Source organism: Stegostoma tigrinum, unplaced genomic scaffold (assembly GCF_030684315.1).
Source record: "Stegostoma tigrinum isolate sSteTig4 unplaced genomic scaffold, sSteTig4.hap1 scaffold_112, whole genome shotgun sequence".
Taxonomy (NCBI): Eukaryota; Metazoa; Chordata; class Chondrichthyes; order Orectolobiformes; family Stegostomatidae; genus Stegostoma; species Stegostoma tigrinum.
Genome location: NW_026728063.1, coordinates 97050 through 122674, shown reverse-complemented (window position 1 = coordinate 122674; position 25625 = coordinate 97050). Strand labels below are relative to the sequence as shown.

The 25625-nt window shown below is 47.7% G+C and overlaps 1 protein-coding gene across 8 annotated transcripts in view; it reads left to right on the top strand.

Annotated features, from left to right (window-relative positions):
• Positions 1 to 25625, top strand: part of LOC132207623 (complement C5-like) — a 256535-nt gene that overhangs the window by 134129 nt on the left and 96781 nt on the right. For 4 of the 8 annotated variants that reach the window (XR_009443641.1, XR_009443638.1, XR_009443636.1 and 1 more), the window contains 5 exons: positions 2575 to 2671; positions 2785 to 2878; positions 3000 to 3031; positions 3545 to 3709; positions 8127 to 8239. The exons of 2 other annotated variants lie outside the window; for them this stretch is intronic. The gene's annotated coding sequence lies outside the window, so the exon portion shown is untranslated. The remainder of the gene's footprint in view (positions 1 to 2574; positions 2672 to 2784; positions 2879 to 2999; positions 3032 to 3544; positions 3710 to 8126; positions 8240 to 25625) is intronic. 2 more of the 8 variants (XR_009443640.1, XR_009443637.1) reach the window with 2 other exon arrangements.

The window sequence follows — 25625 nt, the reverse complement described above, 5'->3', positions numbered from 1 at the left end:
AGCTCAGGGTTGATGAACTGGAATCTCAGTTTTGACCAATCAACAAATCGTGTGGGGCAGAGTTAGCAGGGATTGCTCTGCTTCAGGAGGCAGTCACACATCTTAGATTAACTAGCTGAAACTCGGTCAGTGGCCAGAGACGTGAGACTGTGACAAAGAACAGGGCAGGTGGACGGATCCAGAATGTAGTGCAGAAGGAACCTTGGCCTTTGATCTTATCTAACAGCTTTGAGATTCTTTCTTCGTGTGTGGATGAGAGTGCAGGGTATAGGGAAGATGAGTAAACTGACGATAGCACTGTGGTACAGGGGGGACATTCAGGAGGGGATAAAAAGTGAAATGTAGTTATAATCAGAGGTAGTGTAGTTTGGGGAATGAAAACTGTTCGTTGTGACTGGGATCGAGAGTCTCAAAAGTCGTGTTGCCTGCCTGGTGCCCAGGTTCAGGATATTCCATCTCGGCTACAAAGGAACTTGAAGTGGGAGGAGTAGAAATCCAGCTATTGTGGTACACACAGGTAGAATTGATATGGAAGAAAGAGGAAAGCGGTTCTGCTGAGGGATTATGAGCACCGAGGTGCTGAATGAGAAAGCAGAACCAGAATGGTAATAATCTCTGGATTATTATCTGAGCAATTTGGCACAGTGTGAGCATAATTATAGATGCAAATGCATTGTTTAAATGGTGGCCTGGCAGAAATGTGTTTGAATTCATGGGACATTGGCATCGGTACAGGGAAGGAGTGAGTCATTCTTGGTGTTATAGGCTCGATGAGAATCATTTTGGGACAAGTATCCTGGCAAAATACAGGGCTCGGTCTTGGGGTAGGGTGTTAAAATAAAAAGTGTGGAGCGGGTGAGCTCAGTTGCATGGAAAATTGTGGAAAGAGTTAGAAGCTGGTAAGTGCTCAGCAAAGTTGCCAGAGCAAGTAATAGGACAAAAAGTATGGAAATGGTCAGGAGTCTCACTTCAGGTGCAGCAGATAAGAAGGGTGGCTGTAAATGCCAGACTGAAGATCTTGTATTGAATTGCAGGGAGTGTATGAAACAAAGTGAATGAGTTTGTGGAGCAGATTGAAATTGACAGATACATCACTCTGGGTATCACAGAGAGATGGTTGTTAGGGGATAAGTGTTGGGAACGAAATAGCCAATGATTCATGTCCGATAGAAAGAACAGGCAAATGGACAGAGATAAGAAAGTGTGGAGCTGGATGAGCAGAGCAGGCCAAGCAGCATCTCGGGAGCGAAAAGCTGACGTTTCGTGCCGAGACCCTTCTACTTCTGTGTGTTCATCCTGCTGTGTTCATCCAGATCCACACTTTGTTATCTTGGATTCTGAAGCATCTGCAGTTCCCATTATCTCCGATACAAATAGACAGAGATGCCAGGGTTGGCTTGTCAGTAAGAAATGAGGTCGCGCTGAAGGAACCACAGCTCTTGTGCTTGTTTTTTCATGACTTGGAGGAAAGAGGTGCATGTGCTGTGGCTAAATTTGTAGATGACTGAAAAAATATTTAGAAAGACAAGGCATGGCACAGAAACAGAGATTTACCAGGATGTTACTTGGATCGGAATGTATTAGCTATAAGGAGGGTTTGGTGGAAATGTTGTGTCGTGATAAATGTAATGAGATCAACCATGATCTCACCGAATGATGGAGGAAATTCAATGGGCCAAATGACTTTTTTTGTGAGTCTTCTTGTTTGACAATGCATTCATGAAGGTGTTTTTTTTTCTCTCTTGGATAAGATGTGAAAATGAAATGTATACGCTTCCTTTTCATCTGGGAATAAATAATTATTCTGCACGATTTCCATTGACTAATAGCAATCTGACAAGCATGACAATGTAAAGAAATTTTTAGCTTCTTTTTAATTGTAAAGGTATTCTTTGGAATTAATTCGGCATATATTATTTGCGTCTCAGGAAGTTTGTTCATCACTGCATCTCAAAAAGTGGTGTGTTGTATGACAACAGCTTTTTAAAGATCACTTCAATGGTTGTAACACGCATTAAATTACACTGTTGGCCAATCTGTCCATGATTATTTCATTATCTTATGTTTCAAACAGACAAGGAAATATTGGTGATGCAATTAAGAGTTTGATTCTCAAATATAATTGTTGTTATAGCTTCTGCTTGGAAGAAAGTTTCACATCAAATTGACTGGTCAAGGAAATGGGACACTGACTGTGAGTACTTTGAGTGTTTAAGTGATTCCTAAAATCACTTGTTACAAGGTGAGAATGATTTATCCAGATAGTAAGAACTGCCAATGTTGGTGTCTGAGATAACACATTGGAGGAACACAGCAGGGCAGGCAGCATCAGAGGCTGAGGAAAGTTGAGGTTTTGGGTCAGGACCCTTCCTGAGAAATGGAGGGTGGAAGGGAGCTCAGAAACAAATAGTGTGGAGGGGGAGGAGGTGCTGGGGAAGGTAGGTGGGATGGTAATAAGTGAGTACTATCCAGATTGGAACAGATTTTCCCCAGGGGGTATTGAGTACGAATTCCAAATCACTCTCAAAATCTTCGTGACCGTTAACATTGATGTTTTTTGTCTGTGTGTTTCAGTAATTGCATGACACTTTGACTGGTTCGTTGAGAGTGAGGAACCTATGGACTCTCACACACCAAGATGGAATTTAGTTCGAAGAGTGACTTCAAAATGGTAACTTGCTTTTAAAATCTTGACCGTTTTTGCTGTCCAGTTGAATGAATTTAGCTTCATACTGCTTCAATAGGAATTAGTGTTTAATAGGAACATATTTGTGAAACTTACAGTTCCGCAAGTTTTAGCGTAAACTGGTGGAGACTTTCGGTGCTTGCAAAAAGGCTCACCTCTCCGTTAATACCGAAGGAAAATGGGAGTTTAAAAGTAAGTTCACCCGCTGTCAGGGAATGAAATGTTAATGTTGACTCAAATATAATTTTTAAAAAAGTAATATATTTGTGAAACACTAAACTCAAACTAAAATTTGGATATGCTTGTTTTACAGATGGTTGGATATTGGATTCAATTTAAATGAGGGTGAAGATCACTTTAAATCCAGCATATTTGTGAAGAAAAGAAATAGCATGTCAAATAAAATTAACTGCATGACTCTACATAGCCCTATATGTAGAATTTCTTTCTGAACTGTGAGACAGTTATGATCCCGTACTCCCTCAGTGCTCATGGCAAGAGTAAGACTCCTGTTTGACGTGCTATGCACTGCATGGAATGGCGGCAACATCAGATTCATTGATGCTTGAGAATCAAAAGAATATGACGATAAGATTTAAAATCAAAATCTCATTGAACACTTCAAGGAATGTATTACAGGAAGGTGGGGAAAGCATGTATGACGAATAGAAGGTGGTGGCACAGATCAAATAGACCTGTGTGCTAAAACGTATCACAAATTTCACATTGAATGGAACAGTTTCAACAGGCTGGAGGAAGCAAACATGCCAGCTCAAACTTTTTGAATTTGTGCATTCTGTTCGTAAACATCAGCAAAATTGTGGGAAACATGTTTATTCTTTCTCTTTTATTGCACAGAACCATACGATTAGACTGTTTTGATGAGGAATTTAAAGATTACGAGCCGTGTCCGTTTGACTCACAGTTTGGTACCATAGGTTGGTACGATCTTCGTTGGAGAAGGAAAAGGGATGTTCCAGATCCAGAAAATCGTCAAACCATTTACTACAAAGTCCGTTTCTGGTTAGTATTAATGAATGCAGTTAACACTTTTAGATTGACATGATTGCACAATGGAGTCAATAAGAAAATTCCATCTGATATTCCACATAAATTTTAAGTGGATATTAAAGCCGCTCATTTCTTTTTCATGCTCTCTGCTGCTTTTAAGAATGGTTGTCTTATTGTCGAAATGTTTAGCTTTGACTCCATGGCTTCTTCCATTAGCTCACACTGAAACACATGTTTCTTCAGCCAAAAATGTACGTTTACCCGGTGTAGCTTGACCAACCTTCCCCTGTGGTCGTTCCCCTGAAATCCCCTGTGGTTGCTCCCCTGAAAAACAAGTATACCGTTTTGGATACTGTTCCGGGGGACTACTTACCAGGGGCATGCGGTAGGGTGCAGATCTCTGGCACCGAGTCTGTCCCTCTTGCACAGAAGGGACGGCGGGGGGACAGGAAGAGAGTGATAGTCATTGGGGACTCAACAGTTAGAGGGACTGATAGAAGATTTGCCAGGAACGAAAGAGACTCACGATTGGTGTATTGCCTACCAGGTGCCATGGTCTGTGATGTCTCGGATCGTCTCTTTCGGGTCCTGAGGGGAGAGGGTGACCAGCCCCAAGTCGTGGTCCACATAGGCACCAACGGCATATGTAGAAAGAGGGATAGGGATGTCAGGCAGGATTTGAGGGAGCTAGGGTGGAAGCCGAGAGCTAGAACAAGCAGAGTGGTCATCTCTGGTTTGTCACCCGTACCACGTGATAGCGAGGCAAAGAACAGGGAGAGATTTCAGCTGAACACGTGGCTGCAGGGATGATGCAGTTGGAAGGGCTTCAGGTACATGGACAATTGGGGCTCATTCTGGGGAAGGTGGGACCTGTACAAACAGGACGGTCTCCACTTGAACCAGAGGGGCACGAATATCCTGGGTGGAAAATTGGCTAGTGCCATTCGGGTGGATTTAAACGAGCTCAGAAGGGGGATGGGAAACTGAGGTGTAGTCCTAGTACACAGGAGGATGAGCGTAGGGAGGACATGGTCAGGACCTCACTATCACAGGAGTGTGCTGGCAGACAGCAAGCTGGATTGAAGTGTGACGACTTTAATGCCAGGAGTATCCGGAATAAGTTAGGTGAGGTTGCAGCTTGGATAGGTACCTGGGACTTCGATGTTGTGGCCATTTCGGAGACATGGATAGAGCAGGGTCAGGAATGGATGTTGCAGGTTCCAGGGTTTAGATCTTTGATTAAGGTCAGGGAAGGTGGTAAAAGAGGGGGAGGTGTGGCTTTGTTGGTCAAGGACAGTATAACAGCGGCTGAAACAACCTCTGAGGACTCGTCTACCGAGGTGGTATGGGCTGATGTTGCCAAGGAAGGTTTGTCGACTGAGTCAGTATGGGTGGAAGTTCGGAACAGCAAGGCAGCAGTCACCTCACTGGGGGTTTTCTACAGACCCCAAATAGCAGTAGGGAGATCAAAGAACTCATTGGCCGGCAGATTGTTGAAAAGTGCAAACGTAGCAGGGTTGTTGTTCAGGGTGACTTCAACTTTCCCAATATAGATTGGAACCTCCTTAGTGCAGATGGTTTGGATGGAGCCGTTTTTGTCAGGTGTGTTCAGGAGGGTTTCCTGACTCAGTATGGGGACAGGCCGAGGGGGGAGGCCATTTTGGATTTGGTGCTCGGCAATGAGCCAGGACACGTGTCAGATATCGTGGTGGGAGAGCCCTTTGGCGACAGTGACCACAACAGCCTCACATTTACCATAGCCATGGAAAGGGAAAGGAGCAGTTACAAGGGGAAGATATTTCACTGGGGTCAAGGAAACTATGATGCTATCAGACAGGAGTTGGGAAGTACAGATTGGGAGCAATTGTTCCACAGAAAGGGCACAGCAGACATGTGGAGCTGTTCAAGGAGCAGTTGTTGCGAGTGATGTGTAAATTTGTTCCTCTGAGACAGGTAAGAAGGGGTAAGATTAAGGAGCCTTGGATGACTGGTACAGAGGTGCTTCTTGTCGAAAAGAAAAAGGCAGAGTACGTAAGGTGGAGTAAGTGAGGGTCTGGCACAGCTTGAGAGTATGACAGGCCTGCTGGGAAGGAGCTCAAAAGATATTGCCTGTCCAATTGTTACCTGTTACAACCTTTGCGTCCACGCTTGCTCATTCAATGGTGTCAAGATGCCAGCAGTGAGTGTACCTTCTCCATCCCCGAATGCCGTCAGCTCACACAAGACATAGTCCTTACTTAAAATCTTCTGATCAAACAAAGTTCATTGTTTTGGACATTTTAGTTATCTGTCATGAAACGAAAACTGATTCTGACTGGCGTGAACTGTAGTGCAAATGAATATAATCTGCGAAACGAGATTCCTTATGGGCTTGCATCCGCGAGAAATGATTGCTTTTCAAAGACGTTGCATACATACATTTATTTCACCTATCACCTTAGATTATTTTTTTGTTTATGCATGTTGTGTGGGCTTCCAGTCAGGCCCATAAACACAGGTTGATGCAGTCACTGTTATAACACGGTATTGAAGGAGAATTTGTGATCTTTGGAGTTTCATTGCAGTGTATGAAGGAGTGCATCATCAAGCCAGTCCAGATCTCTCCTGGTGACTATATTGTTGCAAGTTTTCAAGTGTTACCGATGGTCACATAAAATATGGCCTTTTTGTTGTTGCGCTATTCATCTTAACTGCACCATATCTAGTATTTAGGCTTGGAAACTATTTCAATTTTTTTGATTTACTTATTCAAAATCATTTATGATTGTTGTCATGATATCTACAAGATGTTATTTTGATTGGACATAGAGGATTGGATCTGTCTTACCCCAACTATTAATGGAAATAATGTATGCGCTTATAAAACCCCTTCTGGGCAAGGTAGTTGCTCAGTGGTTAGAGCTGCTCATGCACTGGGGAGCCAGTTGAGATTCCAGTCTTGGGTAACTATCTGTGTGGAATTGACACGTCCTCCCCGCGTCTGCGAGGGGCTTCTGCCAGTTTCCTCCCATTGTTCAAAGATGTGCAGGTCCTTATATGTGATTTGTGAAGCATTTCTTAAATGTTTCAATCCTGCCAGCATCCAGTGCCTTGGACAAAATAACTGGAGGTGAATAAAAGATACTGAGCCTTTTGACACCATTTCCTGCTGGATTTTCATCAATCCTGCTTTATATCGGTGACAACTTCTATGACCTTTTTTGATGCTATGTCTGAATTGACAGTCTATCTCCAAATATTTGTTGTGCAGTATTTCAAGGTCTCTGTTACAGCATACCCATGAATGCCTACTTCAAAAGATACTTCCATATCATAGAATCCCTACAGTGTGGAAACAAGCCCCTTTTGACCCAACAAGTCCACGGCCACCCTCCAAAGAGCATCTCACCCTGACTCATCCCCCGACCCTTTCCTCAGTAACCCTACATTTCCCATGACTAACACACCTAATCTACACATCCCTAAACACAATGGGCAAGTTTGGCATGGCCCAGACACCTAGCGTGCACATCTTTGGACTGTGGGAGGAAACCAGAGCACCCAGCAGGAACCCATGCAGGCATGGGCAGAATGTACAAACTCCGCACAGAAGATCGCCCAATGGTGGGATCGAACCTGGGTCCCTGGCGCTGTGAGTCAGCAGTGCTAACCACTGAGCCACCGTGCTGCCCTTGGAGTTAGACAGAGCTTGCTTGTTCTTGGGTGGCCTCAAACTGCAAACCTCCACTTAGAGGCAAAAGTGCTGACCAACTGCACTCTACTTCACTGGTTTTTGCTTTGTATCATTGAATTCAATCCTTCAAACTCTATGATAAATATTTAAATTTCCATTGATATGTGAGCGTTGTTTTTAGTACACAGTATTGGTTTATTATGTTTCATTGGTACATAATGAATATTGTATGTATATGCAAATGGGCAAGTTGGAAACAATGCAGTCCGCAGACCTGGAGGATAATAACACTGTCCTTCAATCGCCCACGATGCCCTCTGCAAATTGGTAGAAAACAAAAATTTCTATAAAATTCATCTCTCCTCCCGTCAGTCGATCAAAATTAATTCAGGATTTTGTACAGGCCAATAACTGTAAGATTACATGGGCCTAAACAAAACTACTGGCTCATATTAGTTCAGTAAAGTGAAAGGGCAACAATAGAGGCAGTCGGAACCGCAGATGCTGGAGAATCTGAGATAAGAAGGTGTAAAGCTGGATGAACACAGCAGGCCAAGCAGTATCATCCGGCTTTACACCTTGTCATCTCGGATTCTCCAGCGCCAATTTTCTGAAGTAGGGTCTCGTCCCGAAACACAAGCTTTCTTGCTCCTCTGATGCTGCTTGGCCTGCTGTGTTCATCCAGCTGTCCACCTTGGGCAACAATAGAGTATGCTTTAAGTCGCTAGATATGTTATGTGGGTTTGTCTTCCTGAGGGTGGAGTTAGTGGAACCGAAAAAGATGTCTCCCTCACAGCGTTTGTGACACAAGAATTGCATCGTTCCTTGGCGGCCTTTCAACAGAAGAATATTCAGAGATTTCCCGAGTGGTAAGAATGTAACTTCTTTTACTTTATCTCACTTTTTCCAACAATTGGAAAATAGATTTTAGAAATCACGTCGAGCTGATGAAGTGTGAAAAGAAGAATAATTCCAAGCAGTGGTGGGAGTTGGTCAGTGAGGTGGGAGGAGTGGATAGGTGGGAGAGAAGGCGGACAGGTCATGGAGGCAGGGATGAGGGGAGGAACTAGTCTTGGGATGAGGCTAGCGGGTGGGGAGATTTTGAGGGTGGCAAAGTCCATATTGAGGCTATTGAGTTGGAAGCTCCCGAGACGGAATATGAGGTTCTGCTCTTCTACTTTCTGGGTGGTATGGTTGTGACACTGGAAGAGGCCCAGGATGGACATGTCGTCCAGGGTGTGGGAGGGGGAGTTGAAGTGATGCAATGATTTGGATATGAAAATAGAAGGTGTGGTTAGTAAGTTTCCCAATGATTGAAGGTGTAGTAGCCAGCCAAGAAGGTCACCTCAGAATGCAATGGGACATTGACAAGGGCCAATAAACTGAGGAGTGGCAGATGGAGTTGAGGTCAGATAAATGTGAGGTGCTCCCTTTTGGAAAGGCAAATCAGGGCAGCACGTATACACTGAAGGTTGTGGGGAGTGTTGCTAAATAAAGAGACGCTGGAGTGCAGTTTCGTAGTTCCATCAAAGTACAGCCACCGGTAGAAAGGATATGAATGAGACATTTGGTGTGCTCACCTTTATCGGTCAGTGCATTGAGTATAGGAGTTGGGAGATCACTTAGCAGCCATGTAGGACATTGATTCGGCTGCTTTTGGAATACTGCAATCGATTTTGGTCTCCTTGCGAGAGGAAAGTTGTCGGCGCACCATTGAGGGCCGAAGTGCCTATTCTGTGCCGTCTTGTTGTATGTTGTAAACTTGAAAGGGTTCAGAGAGATCTACAAGGATGTTACGAGCATCGGAGGTTGGAGGTATACCGTGGGCTTGAACAGGCAGCTATTTCTTGGAACTTTGGAGTTCAGGGCTGACCATATGGAAGTTTATACAATTACGAGGGACGTGGATAGAGCGAACAGCATGTATGGAATGAGCTGCCAGAGGATGTGGTGGAGGCTTGTACGTTTAAAAGGCATGTGGATGGGTATATGAATAGGACGGGTTGAGAGGAATATGGGCCAAATGCCGGCAAATGGGACTAAATTAACTTAGGATATCTGGTCAACAGAGACAAATTGGGCCAAAGGATCTGTTTCCCCACTGTACATCTCTCTGATTCTAAGTGTCTTTTTTCTTAACCACGTGGCCCATAATGAGAAAACCTTGAATCAGGATTTGGGAATGTGACAATTCTAGTTGGATCTGTTTGATGAAATTAACTCTGTAGGTAATGGTGGTTGAATTATGATTTATCAAATTTGAGTTTATTGCAGCATCTTGTAGAATAGAGGAGACACATGTAATCAAAATTGAAAATCAAAACTTGGTAAAATTTTGCATTGGAAATACATGACCAGCCATTGGAGGAGATTCATGACCATTGCATTCAAGTGAAAACAACAAATGCGATTCAGTGACTCAGTGAAACGGGATGCAGTGACTCAGTGAAACGGGATGCAGTGACTCAGTGAAACGGGAGGCAGTGATTGTGTGAACTGGGATGCAGTGACTGAGGGTAATGGGATGCACTGACTAAGGGAAATGGGATGTAGTGTCTGCGTGAAATGGGATGCAGTGACTGAGTGAAATGGGATGCAGTGACTGAGGGAAATGGGAGGCACTGACTGAGTGTAATGGGATGCAGTGACTGAGTGAAAGGGGATGCAGTGACTGAGTGAAATGAGATGCAGTGACTGAGGGCAATGGGATGCAGTGACTGAGGGCAATGGGATGCAGTGGCTGTGTGAATTGAGATGCTGTGACTTTGGGAATGGAGATGCAGTGTCTGTTTGAAATGGGATGCAGTGAATGAGGTCAATGGGAGGCAGTGACTGAGGGCAATGGGATGCAGTGACTGATGGAAATGGGATGCAGTGACTGTGGGAAATGGGATGCAGTCACTGATGGACATGGGACGCAGTGACTGAGGGAAAAGAGACGCCGTGACTGATGGAAGTGGGATGCAGTGACTGATGGAAGTGGGATGCTGTGACTGAGTGAAATGGGATGCAGAGACTGAGGGAGATGGGATGCAGTGACTGAGTGAAATGGGATGCAGTGAATGATGGAAATGGGATGCAGTGACTGACTGAAATGGGTGCAGTGACTGTGAGAAATGGGATGCAGTCACTGATGGAAATGAGACGCAGTGACTGAGGGAAAGGAGACGCCGTGAATGATGGAAGTGGGATGCAGTGACTGATGGAAGTGGAATGCAGTGACTGTGGCAGATGGGATGCAGTGACTGTGTGAAGTGGGATGCAGTGAATGATGGAAATGGGATGCAGTGACTGAGGGAAATGGGATGCAGTGACTGAGGGTAATGGGATGAGGTGACTGAAGGAAATGGAATGCAGTGACTCTGTGAAATGGGATGCAGTGACTTTTAAATGGGATGTAGTGACTGAGTGGAATGGGATGCAGTGACTGAGGAAAGGAGATGCAGTGACTGAGGAAAGGAGATGCAGTGACTGAGGGAAATGAGATGCAGTGACTGAGGGAAATGGGATGCAGTGACTGAGGGAAATGGGATGCAGTGACTGAGTGAATTGGGATGCTGCGACTGAAGTTAATGGGATGCGGTGACTGTGGGGAATGGGATGCGGTGACTGTGGGGAATGGGATGCAGTGACTGATGGAAATGGGATGCAGTGAATGAGGGAAATGGAATTCAGTGACTGAGATGAATGGGATGCAGTGACTGATGGAAATGGGATGCTGTGACTGAGGGTAATGGGTTGCAGTCACTGAGTGAAATGGGATACTGTGACTAAGTGAAATGAGCTGCAGTGACTGGGTGAAATGAGCTGCAGTGACTGAGTGAAATGAGCTGCAGTGACTGAGTGAAATGGGATGCAGTGACTGAAGGAAATGGATGCAGTGACTCTGTGAAATGGGGTGCAGTGACTGTTAAATGGGATCTAGTGACTGAGTGAAATGGGATGCAGTGACTGAGGAAAGTAGATGCAGTGACTGAGGAAAGGGGATGCAGTGACTGAGGGAAATAGGATGCAGTGACTGAGTGAAATGGGATGCAGGGACTGAGTGAAATGGGATGCAGTGACTGAGTGAAATGAGATGCAGTGACTGAGGGCAATGGGATGCAGTGACTGAGGGCAATGGGATGCAGTGGCTGTGTGAAATGGGATACAGTGGCTGTGTGAACTGGGATGCAGTGGCTGTGTGAATTGAGATGCTGTGACTGTGGGAATGGAGATGCAGTGTCTGTTTGAAATGGGATGCAGTGACTGAGGTCAATGGGATGCAGTGACTGAGGGCAATGGGATGCAGTGACTGATGGAAATGGGATGCAGTGACTGTGGGAAACGGGATGCAGTCACTGATGGACATGGGACGCAGTGACTGAGGGAAAAGAGACGCCGTGACTGATGGAAGTGGGATGCAGTGACTGATGGAAGTGGGATGCAGTGACTGAGTGAAATGTGATGCAGTGACTGAGTGAAATGTGATGCAGTGACTGAGTGAAATGTGATGCAGTGACTGAGGGAAATGCGATGCAGTGACTGAGGAAAGGAGATGCAGTGACCGTGGGAAATGGGTTGCAGTGACTGAGGGTCATGGGATGCAGTGACTGAGGGTCATGGGATGCACTGACTGAGGGTCATGGGATGCAGTGACTGAGTGAAATGGGATGCAGTGACTGAGTGAAATTGGATGCTGTGACTGACAAAAGGAGATGCAGTGACTATGGGAAATGGGATGCAGTGACTGAGTGAAATGGGATGCAGTGACTGAGTGAAATGGGATGCAGTGACTGAGGGTCGTGCGATGCAGTGACTGAGGGTCGTGCGATGCAGTGACTGAGGGGCGTGCGATGCAGTGACTGAGGGTCGTGCGATGCAGTGACTGAGGGTCGTGCGATGCAGTGACTGAGGGGCGTGCGATGCAGTGACTGAGGGGCGTGCGATGCAGTGACTGAGGGTCGTGCGATGCAGTGACTGAGGAAAGGAGATGCAGTGACTATGGGAAATGTGATGCAGTGACTGCGTGAAATGTGATGCAGTCACTGAGTGATATGGGATGCAGCGACTGAGTGATATGGGATGCAGTGACTGAGTGAACTGGGATGCAGTGACTGAGGGTAATGGGATTCAGTGACTGAGGGTAATGGGAATCAGTGACTGAGGGTAATGGGATGCAGTGACTGAGGGTAATGGGATGCAGTGACTGAGCGTCATGGGATGCAGTGACTGAACGTCATGGGATGCAGTGACTGAGGGTCATGGGATGCAGTGACTGAGTGAAATGCGATGCAGTGACTGAGGGAAGGGAGATGCAGTGACAGTGCGAAATGCGTTTCAGTGACTGAGGGAAATGGGATGCAGTGACTGACTGAAATGGGATGCAGTGACTGAGGGAAAGGAGATGCAGTGAATGTGGGAAATGGGATGCAGTGACTGAGATGAATGGGATGCAGTGACTGATGGAAATGGGATGCTGTGACTGAGAGTAATGGGTTGCAGTCACTGACTGAAATGGGATGCAGTGACTGAGTGAAATGAGCTGCAGTGACTGAGTGAAATGAGCTGCAGTGAATGAGTGAAATGGGATGCAGTGGCTGTGCGAAATGGGATGCAGTGACTGAGGGAAAGGAGATGCAGTGTCTGTTTGAAATGGGATCCTGTGACTGAAGTTCATGGGATGCAGTGACAGGGTAATGGGATGCAGTGACTGAGGGTAATGAGATGCAATGACTGAGTGAAATGGATGCACTGTCTGAGTTAAATGGGATTCACTGTGTCCGTTAAAAGGGATGCAGTGACTGAGTGAAATGGGATGCAGTGACTGAGGGCAATGGGATGCAGTGGCTGAGTGAAATGGGATGCAGTGGCTGAGTGAAATGGGATGCTGTGACTGATGGAAATGGGATGCAGTGACTGAGGGTAATGTGATGCAGTGACTGAGGTTCATGGGAAGCAGTGCCTGAGGTTCATGGGAAGCAGTGACTGAGGGTCATGTGATGCAGTGAGTGAGGGCCATGGGAAGCGGTGACTGAGGGAAATGGTATGCAGTGACTGTGGGGAATAGGGTGCGGTGACTAAGGGAAATGGATGCACTGTCTGAGTTGAATAGGATTCACTGTCTCAGTTAAATAGGATGTAGTGACTGAGTCAAATGGGATGCAGTGACTGAGTGAAATGGGATGCAGTGGCTGTGTGAAATGGGATGCAGTGACTGAGGGAAATGGGATGCAGTGACTGAGGGAAATGCGATGCAGTGACTGAGTGAAATGTGATGCGGTGACTGAGTGAAATGTGATGCGGTGACTGAGTGAAATGGGATGCGGTGACTGAGGGAAATGGGATGCGGTGACTGAGTGAAATGGGATGCGGTGACTGAGGGAAATGAGATGCAGTGTCTGAAGGAAAGTAGATGCAGTCACTGAGGGTTACTAGATGCAGTGACTGTGGAAAATGGAATGCTGTGACTGAGGGTAATGGGATGCACCGTCTCAGTTCAATGAGATTCACTGTCTCAGTTAAATGAGATTCACTGTCTCAGTGAAATGGGATGCAGTGACTGACTGAAATGGGATGCTGTGACTGAGTGAAATTGGATGCTGAGACTGAGGGAAAGGAGAAGCAGTGACTGTGGGAAATGGGTTGCAGTGACTGTGTGAAATGGGATGCAGTGACTGCGTGAAATGGGACGCAGTGACTGAGAGAAATGGGACGCAGTGACTGACGAAAATGGGATGCAGTGACTGTCTGAAATGGGAGGTAGTGACTGAGTGAAATGGGACGCACTGAGTGAGTGAAATGAGACGCAGTGACTGAGTGAAATGGGATGCAGTGACCGAGTAAAATAGGATGCAGTGACTGAGGGCAATGGGATGCAGTGACTGAGGGTAATGGGATGCAGTGACTGAGTGAAATGGGATGCAGTGACTGAGTGAAATGGGATGCAGTGACTGAGTGAAATGGGATGCAGTGACTGAGTGAAATGGGATGCAGTGACTGATGGAAATAAGATGCAGTGACTGAGGGAAATGAGATGCAGTGACTGACTGAAATTGGAAGGAGTGACTGAAATGGGAGGTAGTGACTGACCTAAATGGGAGGGAGTGACAGAGTGTAATGGGATGCATTGACTGAGTGAAATGGGATGCAGTGACTGAGGAAAGGAGATGCTGTGACTATGGGAAATTGGGATGCAGTGACTGAGTGTACTGGGGTGCAGAGACTGAAAGACATGTGATGCACTGACTGCGTGAAATGTGATGTAGTGACTGAGAGAAATGGGACGCATTGACTGAGGGAAATGGGAGGGAGTCACTGAAATGGGACTGAGTGACTGACTGAAATGGGAGGCAGTGACTGAGTGAAATGGGGTGCAGTGACTGAGTGAAATGTGATGCAGTGACTGAGTGAAATGTGAAGCGGTGACTGAGTGAAATGGGATGCGGTGACTGAGTGAAATGGGATGCGGTGACTGAGTGAAATGGGATGCGGTGACTGTAGGAAATGGGATGCGGTGACTGTAGGAAATGGGATGCGGTGACTGAGGGAATTGGAATGCGGTGTCTGTGTGGAATAGGGTGCCGTGACTGAGGGTCATGGGATGCACTGTCTCAGTTGAATAGGATTCAATGTCTCCATTAAATAGGATGTCGTGACTGAGTCAAATCGGATGCTGTGACTGACTGAAATGGGATGAATTGGCTGAGTGAAAATGGATGCAGTGGCTGAGGGTAATGGGATGCAGTGACTGAAATGAGGGGGAGAGACTGAAATGGTCGGGAGTGACTGAGTGAAATGTGAGGGAGTGACTGACTGAAATGTGAGGGAGTGACTGAGTGAAATGGGATGCCGTGACTGAGTGAAATGGGATGCGGTGACTGAGGGGAATAGGGTGCGGTGACTGAGGGAAATGGATGCACTGTCTCAGTTGAATAGGATTCACTGTCTCAGTTAAATGGGATGCAGTGACTGAGTGAAATGGGATGCAGTGCCTGAGTGAAATGTGATGCAGTGACTGAGGGAAATGCGATGCAGTGACTGAGGAAAGGAGATGCAGTGACCGTGGGAAATGGGTTGCAGTGACTGAGGGTCATGGGATGCAGTGACTGAGGGTCATGGGATGCAGTGACTGAGGGTCATGGGATGCAGTGACTGAGTGAAATGGGATGCAGTGACTGAGTGAAATTGGATGCTGTGACTGACAAAAGGAGATGCAGTGACTATGGGAAATGGGATGCAGTGACTGAGTGAAATGGGATGCAGTGACTGAGGGTCGTGCGATGCAGTGACTGAGGGTCGTGCGATGCAGTGACTGAGGGTCGTGCGATGCAGTGACTGAGGGGCGTGCGATGCAGTGACTGAGGGTCGTGCGATGCAGTGACTGAGGAAAGGAGATGCAGTGACTATGGGAAATGTGATGCAGTGACTGCGTGAAATGTGATGCAGTCACTGAGTGATATGGGATGCAGCGACTGAGTGATATGGGATGCAGTGACTGAGTGAACTGGGATGCAGTGACTGAGGGTAATGGGATTCAGTGACTGAGGGTAATGGGAATCAGTGACTGAGGGTAATGGGATGCAGTGACTGAGGGTAATGGGATGCAGTGACTGAGCGTCATGGGATGCAGTGACTGAGCGTCATGGGATGCAGTGACTGAGGGTCATGGGATGCAGTGACTGAGTGAAATGCGATGCAGTGACTGAGGGAAGGGAGATGCAGTGACAGTGCGAAATGCGTTTCAGTGACTGAGGGAAATGGGATGCAGTGACTGACTGAAATGGGATGCAGTGACTGAGGGAAAGGAGATGCAGTGAATGTGGGAAATGGGATGCAGTGACTGAGATGAATGGGATGCAGTGACTGATGGAAATGGGATGCTGTGACTGAGAGTAATGGGTTGCAGTCACTGACTGAAATGGGATGCAGTGACTGAGTGAAATGAGCTGCAGTGACTGAGTGAAATGAGCTGCAGTGAATGAGTGAAATGGGATGCAGTGGCTGTGCGAAATGGGATGCAGTGACTGAGGGAAAGGAGATGCAGTGTCTGTTTGAAATGGGATCCTGTGACTGAAGTTCATGGGATGCAGTGACAGGGTAATGGGATGCAGTGACTGAGGGTAATGAGATGCAATGACTGAGTGAAATGGATGCACTGTCTGAGTTAAATGGGATTCACTGTGTCCGTTAAAAGGGATGCAGTGACTGAGTGAAATGGGATGCAGTGACTGAGGGCAATGGGATGCAGTGGCTGAGTGAAATGGGATGCAGTGGCTGAGTGAAATGGGATGCTGTGACTGATGTAAATGGGATGCAGTGACTGAGGGTAATGTGATGCAGTGCCTGAGGTTCATGGGAAGCAGTGCCTGAGGTTCATGGGAAGCAGTGACTGAGGGTCATGTGATGCAGTGAGTGAGGGCCATGGGAAGCGGTGACTGAGGGAAATGGTATGCAGTGACTGTGGGGAATAGGGTGCGGTGACTAAGGGAAATGGATGCACTGTCTGAGTTGAATAGGATTCACTGTCTCAGTTAAATAGGATGTAGTGACTGAGTCAAATGGGATGCAGTGACTGAGTGAAATGGGATGCAGTGGCTGTGTGAAATGGGACGCGGTGACTGATGGTAATGGGATGCGGTGACTGAGGGAAATGGGATGCGGTGACTGAGGGAAATGGGATGCGGTGACTGAGGGAAATGGGATGCGGTGACTGAGTGAAATGGGATGCGGTGACTGAGGGAAATGAGATGCAGTGACTGAAGGAAAGTAGATGCAGTTACTGAGGGTAACTAGATGTAGTGACTGAGTCAAATGGGATGCAGTGACTGAGTGAAATGGGATGCAGTGGCTGTGTGAAATGGGATGCAGTGACTGAGGGAAATGGGATGCAGTGACTGAGGGAAATGGGATGCAGTGACTGAGGGAAATGCGATGCAGTGACTGAGGGAAATGCGATGCAGTGACTGAGGGAAATGGGATGCGGTGACTGAGGGAAATGGGATGTGGTGACTGAGTGAAATGGGATGCGGTGACTGAGGGAAATGAGATGCAGTGACTGAAGGAAAGTAGATGCAGTTACTGAGGGTAACTAGATGCAGTGACTGTGGGAAATGGAATGCTGTGACTGAGGGTAATGGGATGCACCGTCTCAGTTCAATGAGATTCACTGTCTCAGTTAAATGAGATTCACTGTCTCAGTTAAATGGGATGCAGTGACTGAGTGAAATGGGATGCTGTGACTGAGTGAAATGGGATGCTGAGACTGAGGGAAAGGAGAAGCAGTGACTGTGGGAAATGGGTTGCAGTGACTGCGTGAAATGGGATGCAGTGACTGCGTGAAATGGGACGCAGTGACTGAGAGAAATGGGACGCAGTGACTGAGGGAAATGGGATGCAGTGACTGTCTGAAATGGGAGGTAGTGACTGAGTGAAATGGGACGCACTGAGTGAGTGAAATGAGACGCAGTGACTGAGTGAAATGGGATGCAGTGACCGAGTAAAATAGGATGCAGTGACTGAGGGCAATGGGATGCAGTGACTGAGGGTAATGGGATGCAGTGACTGAGTGAAATGGGATGCAGTGACTGAGTGAAATGGGATGCAGTGACTGATGGAAATAAGATGCAGTGACTGAGGGAAATGAGATGCAGTGACTGACTGAAATTGGAAGGAGTGACTGAAATGGCAGGGAGTGACTGACCTAAATCGGAGGGAGTGACAGAGTGTAATGGGATGCAGTGACTGAGTGAAATGGGATGCAGTGACTGAGTGAAATGGCATGCAGGCACTGAGTGAAATGGGATGCTGGGGCTGAGGGTAATGTGATGCAGTGACTGAGGGTAATGTGATGCAGTGACTGAGGAAAGGAGATGCAATGACCATGGGAAATGGGTTGCAGTGACTGAGGGAAATGTGATGCAGTGACTGAGTGATATCGGATGCAGTGACTGAGTGAAATGCGATGCAGTGAATGAGTGAAATGGGATGCTGTGACTGAGAGTAATGGGTTGCAGTCACTGACTGAAATGGGATGCTGTGACTGAGTGAAATGAGCTGCAGTGACTGAGTGAAATGAGCTGCAGTGAATGAGTGAAATGGGATGCAGTGGCTGTGCGAAATGGGATGCAGTGGCTGTGTGAAATGGGATGCAGTGACTGAGGGAAAGGAGATGCAGTGTCTGTTTGAAATGGGATCCTGTGACTGAAGTTCATGGGATGCAGTGACAGGGTAATGGGATGCAGTGATTGAGGGTAATGAGATGCAATGACTGAGTGAAATGGATGCACTGTCTGAGTTAAATGGGATTCACTGTGTCCGTTAAAAGGGATGCAGTGACTGAGGGCAATGGGATGCAGTGACTGAGGGCAATGGGATGCAGTGGCTTTGTGAACTGAGATGCAGTGACTGCGGGAAAGGAGATGCAGTGTCTGTTTGAAATGGGCTGCAGTGACTGAGGGCAATGGGATGCAGTGACTGTGGGAAATGGGTGCAGTGACTGAGGGTAATGTGATACAGTGACTGAGGGTAACGCGATGCAGTGACTGTGGGTAATGGGATGCAGTGAATGAGGGATAGGAGATGCAGTGACTGTGGGAAATGGGATGCAGTGACTGTGGGAAATGGGATGCAGTGACTGAGGGCAATGGGATGCAGTGACTGAGGGCAATGAAATGCAGTGACTGAGGGCAATGGGATGCAGTGGCTGTGTGAAATGGGATGCAGTGGCTGTGTAAAACGGGATGCAGTGACTGAGTGAAATGGGATGCAGTGACTGAGTGAAATGGGATGCAGTGACTGATGGAAATAAGATGCAGTGACTGAGGGTAATGAGATGCAGTGACTGACTGAAATTGGAAGGAGAGACTGAAATGGGAGGGAGTGACAGAGTGTAATGGGAGGGAGTGACAGAGTGTAATGGGAGGGAGTGACAGAGTGAAATGGGATGCAGTGACTGAGTGAAATGGGATGCAGTGACTGAGTGAAATGGGATGCAGTGACTGAGTGAAATGGCATGCAGGCACTGAGTGAAATGGGATGCTGGGGCAGAGGGTAATGTGATGCAGTGACTGAGGGTAATGTGATGCAGTGACTGAGGAAAGGAGATGCAGTGACCATGGGAAATGGGTTGCAGTGACTGAGTGAAATGTGATGCAGTGACTGAGTGATATGGGATGCAGTGACTGAGGGTAATGGGATGCAGTGACTGAGTGAAATGGGATGCAGTGACTGAGGGTCATGGGATGCAGTGACTGAGGGTCATGGGATGCAGTGACTGAGTGAAATGGGATGCAGTGACTGAGTGAAATACGATGCAGTGACGGAGGGAATGGTGATGCAGTGACAGTGCGAAATGGGTTGCAGTGAATGAGGGAAATGCGATGCAGTGACTCACTGAAATTGGAGGGAGTGACTGAAATGGGAGGGAGTGACTGACTGAAATGAGATGCAGTGACTGAGTGAAATGGGATGCAGTGACTGAGTGAAATTGGATGCTGTGACTGACGAAAGGAGATGCAGTGACTATGGGAAATGGGATGCAGTGACTGAGTGAAATGGGATGCAGTGACTGAGTGAAATGGGATGCAGTCACTGAGGGTCATGCGATGCAGTGACTGAGGGTCATGCGATGCAGTGACTGAGGGTCATGCGATGCAGTGACTGAGGGTCGTGCGATGCAGTGACTGAGGGTCGTGCGATGCAGTGACTGAGGGTCGTGCGATGCAGTGACTGAGGGTCATTGCGATGCAGTGACTGAGGCTCATGCGATGCAGTGACTGAGGGTCATGCTATGCAGTGACTAAGTGAAATGGGATGCAGTGACTAAGTGAAATGGGATGCAGTGACTGTGTGAAATAGGATGCTGTGGCTTTGTGAACTGAGGAAAGGAGATGCAGTGACTATGGGAAATGGGTTGCAGTGACTGATTGAAATGGGTTGCAGTGACTGAGGGTAATGGGATGCAGTGACTGAGGGTAATGGGATGCAGTGACTGAGGGTAATGGAATGCAGTGACTGAGTGAAATGGGATGCCGTGACTGAGTGAAATGGGATGCTGTGACTGAGCGTCATGGGATACAGTGACTGAGGGTCATGGGATGCAGTGACTGAGTGGAATGTGATGCAGTGACTGAGGGAAGGGAGATGCAGTGACAGTGCGAAATGGGTTTCAGTGACTGAGGGAAATGGGATGCAGTGACTGACTGAAATGGGATGCTCTGACTGAGGGAAAGGAGTTGCAGTGAATGTGGGAAATGGGATGCAGTGACTGAGTGAAATGGGATGCAGTGACTGAGTGAAATGGGATGCAGTGACTGAGTGAAATGAGCTGCAGTGAATGAGTGAAATGGGATGCAGTGGCTGTGCGAAATGGGATGCAGTGGCTGTGTGAAATGGGATGCAGTGACTGAGGGAAAGGAGATGCAGTGTCTGTTTGAAATGGGATCCTGTGACTGCAGTTCATGGGATGCAGTGACAGGGTAATGGGATGCAGTGACTGAGGGTAATGGGATGCAATGACTGAGTGAAATGGATGCACTGTCTGAGTTAAATGGGATTCACTGTGTCCGTTAAATGGGATGCAGTGACTGAGTGAAATGGGATGCAGTGACTGAGGGCAATGGGATGCAGTGACTGAGGGCAATGGGATGCAGTGGTTTTGTGAACTGAGATGCAGTGACCGCGGGAAAGGAGATGCAGTGTCTGTTTGAAATGGGCTGCAGTGACTGAGGGCAATGGGATGCAGTGACTGAGGGCAATGGGATGCAGTGACTGAGGGCAATGGGATGCAGTGACTGTGGGAAATGGGATGCAGTGACTGTGGGAAATGGGATGCAGTGACTGTGGGAAATGGGATATAGTGACTGTGGGAAATGGGTGCAGTGACTGTGGGAAATGGGTGCAGTGACTGAGGGTAATGTGATACAGTGACTGAGGGTAACGCGATGCAGTGACTGTGGGTAATGGGATGCAGTGAATGAGGGATAGGAGATGCAGTGAATGAGGGATAGGAGATGCAGTGACTGTGGGAAATGGGATGCAGTGACTGAGGGCAATGGGATGCAGTGACTGAGGGAAATGGGATGCGGTGACTGAGCGAAATGACATGCGGTGACTGAGGGGAATGGAATACGGTGACTGTGGGAAATAGGGTGCGGTGACTGAGGGAAATGGATGCACTCTCTCAGTTGAATAGGATTCACTGTCTCCATGAAATAGGATGCAGTGGCTGAGTGAAATGGGATGCAGTGGCTGAGTGAAATGGGATGCAGTGACTGAGTGAAATGGGATGCAGTGACTGATGGAAATAAGATGCAGTGACTGAGGGAAATGAGATGCAGTGACTGACTGAAATTGGAAGGAGTGTCTGAAATGGGAGGGAGTGACTGACCTAAATGGGAGGGAGTGACAGAGTGTAATGGGATGCATTGACTGAGTGAAATGGGATGCAGTGACTGAGGAAAGGAGATGCTGTGACTATGGGAAATTGGGATGCAGTGACTGAGTGTACTGGGGTGCAGAGACTGAAAGACATGTGATGCACTGACTGCGTGAAATGTGATGTAGTGACTGAGAGAAATGGGACGCATTGACTGAGGGAAATGGGAGGGAGTCACTGAAATGGGACTGAGTGACTGACTGAAATGGGAGGCAGTGACTGAGTGAAATGGGGTGCAGTGACTGAGTGAAATGTGATGCAGTGACTGAGTGAAATGTGAAGCGGTGACTGAGTGAAATGGGATGCGGTGACTGAGTGAAATGGGATGCGGTGACTGAGTGAAATGGGATGCGGTGACTGTCGGAAATGGGATGCGGTGACTGTAGGAAATGGGATGCGGTGACTGAGGGAATTGGAATGCGGTGTCTGTGTGGAATAGGGTGCCGTGACTGAGGGTCATGGGATGCACTGTCTCAGTTGAATAGGATTCAATGTCTCCATTAAATAGGATGTCGTGACTGAGTCAAATCGGATGCTGTGACTGACTGAAATGGGATGAATTGGCTGAGTGAAAATGGATGCAGTGGCTGAGGGTAATGGGATGCAGTGACTGAAATGAGGGGGAGAGACTGAAATGGTAGGGAGTGACTGAGTGAAATGTGAGGGAGTGACTGACTGAAATGTGAGGGAGTGACTGAGTGAAATGGGATGCCGTGACTGAGTGAAATGGGATGCAGTGACTGAGGGAAATGCGATGCAGTGACTGAGTGAAATGTGATGCAGTGACTGAGGGAAATGCGATGCAGTGACTGAGGAAAGGAGATGCAGTGACCGTGGGAAATGGGTTGCAGTGACTGAGGGTCATGGGATGCAGTGACTGAGGGTCATGGGATGCAGTGACTGAGGGTCATGGGATGCAGTGACTGAGTGAAATGGGATGCAGTGACTGAGTGAAATTGGATGCTGTGACTGACAAAAGGAGATGCAGTGACTATGGGAAATGGGATGCAGTGACTGAGTGAAATGGGATGCAGTGACTGAGGGTCGTGCGATGCAGTGACTGAGGGTCGTGCGATGCAGTGACTGAGGGGCGTGCGATGCAGTGACTGAGGGGCGTGCGATGCAGTGACTGAGGGGCGTGCGATGCAGTGACTGAGGGTCGTGCGATGCAGTGACTGAGGAAAGGAGATGCAGTGACTATGGGAAATGTGATGCAGTGACTGCGTGAAATGTGATGCAGTCACTGAGTGATATGGGATGCAGCGACTGAGTGATATGGGATGCAGTGACTGAGTGAACTGGGATGCAGTGACTGAGGGTAATGGGATTCAGTGACTGAGGGTAATGGGAATCAGTGACTGAGGGTAATGGGATGCAGTGACTGAGGGTAATGGGATGCAGTGACTGAGCGTCATGGGATGCAGTGACTGAACGTCATGGGATGCAGTGACTGAGGGTCATGGGATGCAGTGACTGAGTGAAATGCGATGCAGTGACTGAGGGAAGGGAGATGCAGTGACAGTGCGAAATGCGTTTCAGTGACTGAGGGAAATGGGATGCAGTGACTGACTGAAATGGGATGCAGTGACTGAGGGAAAGGAGATGCAGTGAATGTGGGAAATGGGATGCAGTGACTGAGATGAATGGGATGCAGTGACTGATGGAAATGGGATGCTGTGACTGAGAGTAATGGGTTGCAGTCACTGACTGAAATGGGATGCAGTGACTGAGTGAAATGAGCTGCAGTGACTGAGTGAAATGAGCTGCAGTGAATGAGTGAAATGGGATGCAGTGGCTGTGCGAAATGGGATGCAGTGACTGAGGGAAAGGAGATGCAGTGTCTGTTTGAAATGGGATCCTGTGACTGAAGTTCATGGGATGCAGTGACAGGGTAATGGGATGCAGTGACTGAGGGTAATGAGATGCAATGACTGAGTGAAATGGATGCACTGTCTGAGTTAAATGGGATTCACTGTGTCCGTTAAAAGGGATGCAGTGACTGAGTGAAATGGGATGCAGTGACTGAGGGCAATGGGATGCAGTGGCTGAGTGAAATGGGATGCAGTGGCTGAGTGAAATGGGATGCTGTGACTGATGGAAATGGGATGCAGTGACTGAGGGTAATGTGATGCAGTGACTGAGGTTCATGGGAAGCAGTGCCTGAGGTTCATGGGAAGCAGTGACTGAGGGTCATGTGATGCAGTGAGTGAGGGCCATGGGAAGCGGTGACTGAGGGAAATGGTATGCAGTGACTGTGGGGAATAGGGTGCGGTGACTAAGGGAAATGGATGCACTGTCTGAGTTGAATAGGATTCACTGTCTCAGTTAAATAGGATGTAGTGACTGAGTCAAATGGGATGCAGTGACTGAGTGAAATGGGATGCAGTGGCTGTGTGAAATGGGATGCAGTGACTGAGTGAAATGGCATGCAGGCACTGAGTGAAATGGGATGCTGGGGCAGAGGGTAATGTGATGCAGTGACTGAGGGTAATGTGATGCAGTGACTGAGGAAAGGAGATGCAGTGACCATGGGAAATGGGTTGCAGTGACTGAGTGAAATGTGATGCAGTGACTGAGTGATATGGGATGCAGTGACTGAGTGAAATGCGATGCAGTGAATGAGTGAAATGGGATGCAGTGACTGAGGGTAATGGGATGCAGTGACTGAGTGAAATGGGATGCAGTGACTGAGGGTCATGGGATGCAGTGACTGAGGGTCATGGGATGCAGTGACTGAGGGTCATGGGATGCAGTGACTGAGTGAAATGGGATGCAGTGACTGAGTGAAATACGATGCAGTGACGGAGGGAATGGTGATGCAGTGACAGTGCGAAATGGGTTGCAGTGAATGAGGGAAATGCGATGCAGTGACTCACTGAAATTGGAGGGAGTGACTGAAATGGGAGGGAGTGACTGACTGAAATGAGATGCAGTGACTGAGTGAAATGGGATGCAGTGACTGAGTGAAATTGGATGCTGTGACTGACGAAAGGAGATGCAGTGACTATGGGAAATGGGATGCAGTGACTGAGTGAAATGGGATGCAGTGACTGAGTGAAATGGGATGCAGTCACTGAGGGTCATGCGATGCAGTGACTGAGGGTCATGCGATGCAGTGACTGAGGGTCGTGCGATGCAGTGACTGAGGGTCGTGCGATGCAGTGACTGAGGGTCGTGCGATGCAGTGACTGAGGGTCATTGCGATGCAGTGACTGAGGCTCATGCGCTGCAGTGACTGAGGGTCATGCTATGCAGTGACTAAGTGAAATGGGATGCAGTGACTAAGTGAAATGGGATGCAGTGACTGTGTGAAATAGGATGCTGTGGCTTTGTGAACTGAGGAAAGGAGATGCAGTGACTATGGGAAATGGGTTGCAGTGACTGATTGAAATGGGTTGCAGTGACTGAGGGTAATGGGATGCAGTGACTGAGGGTAATGGGATGCAGTGACTGAGGGTAATGGGATGCAGTGACTGAGGGTAATGGAATGCAGTGACTGAGTGAAATGGGATGCCGTGACTGAGTGAAATGGGATGCTGTGACTGAGCGTCATGGGATACAGTGACTGAGGGTCATGGGATGCAGTGACTGAGTGGAATGTGATGCAGTGACTGAGGGAAGGGAGATGCAGTGACAGTGCGAAATGGGTTTCAGTGACTGAGGGAAATGGGATGCAGTGACTGACTGAAATGGGATGCTCTGACTGAGGGAAAGGAGTTGCAGTGAATGTGGGAAATGGGATGCAGTGACTGAGTGAAATGGGATGCAGTGACTGAGTGAAATGGGATGCAGTGACTGAGTGAAATGAGCTGCAGTGAATGAGTGAAATGGGATGCAGT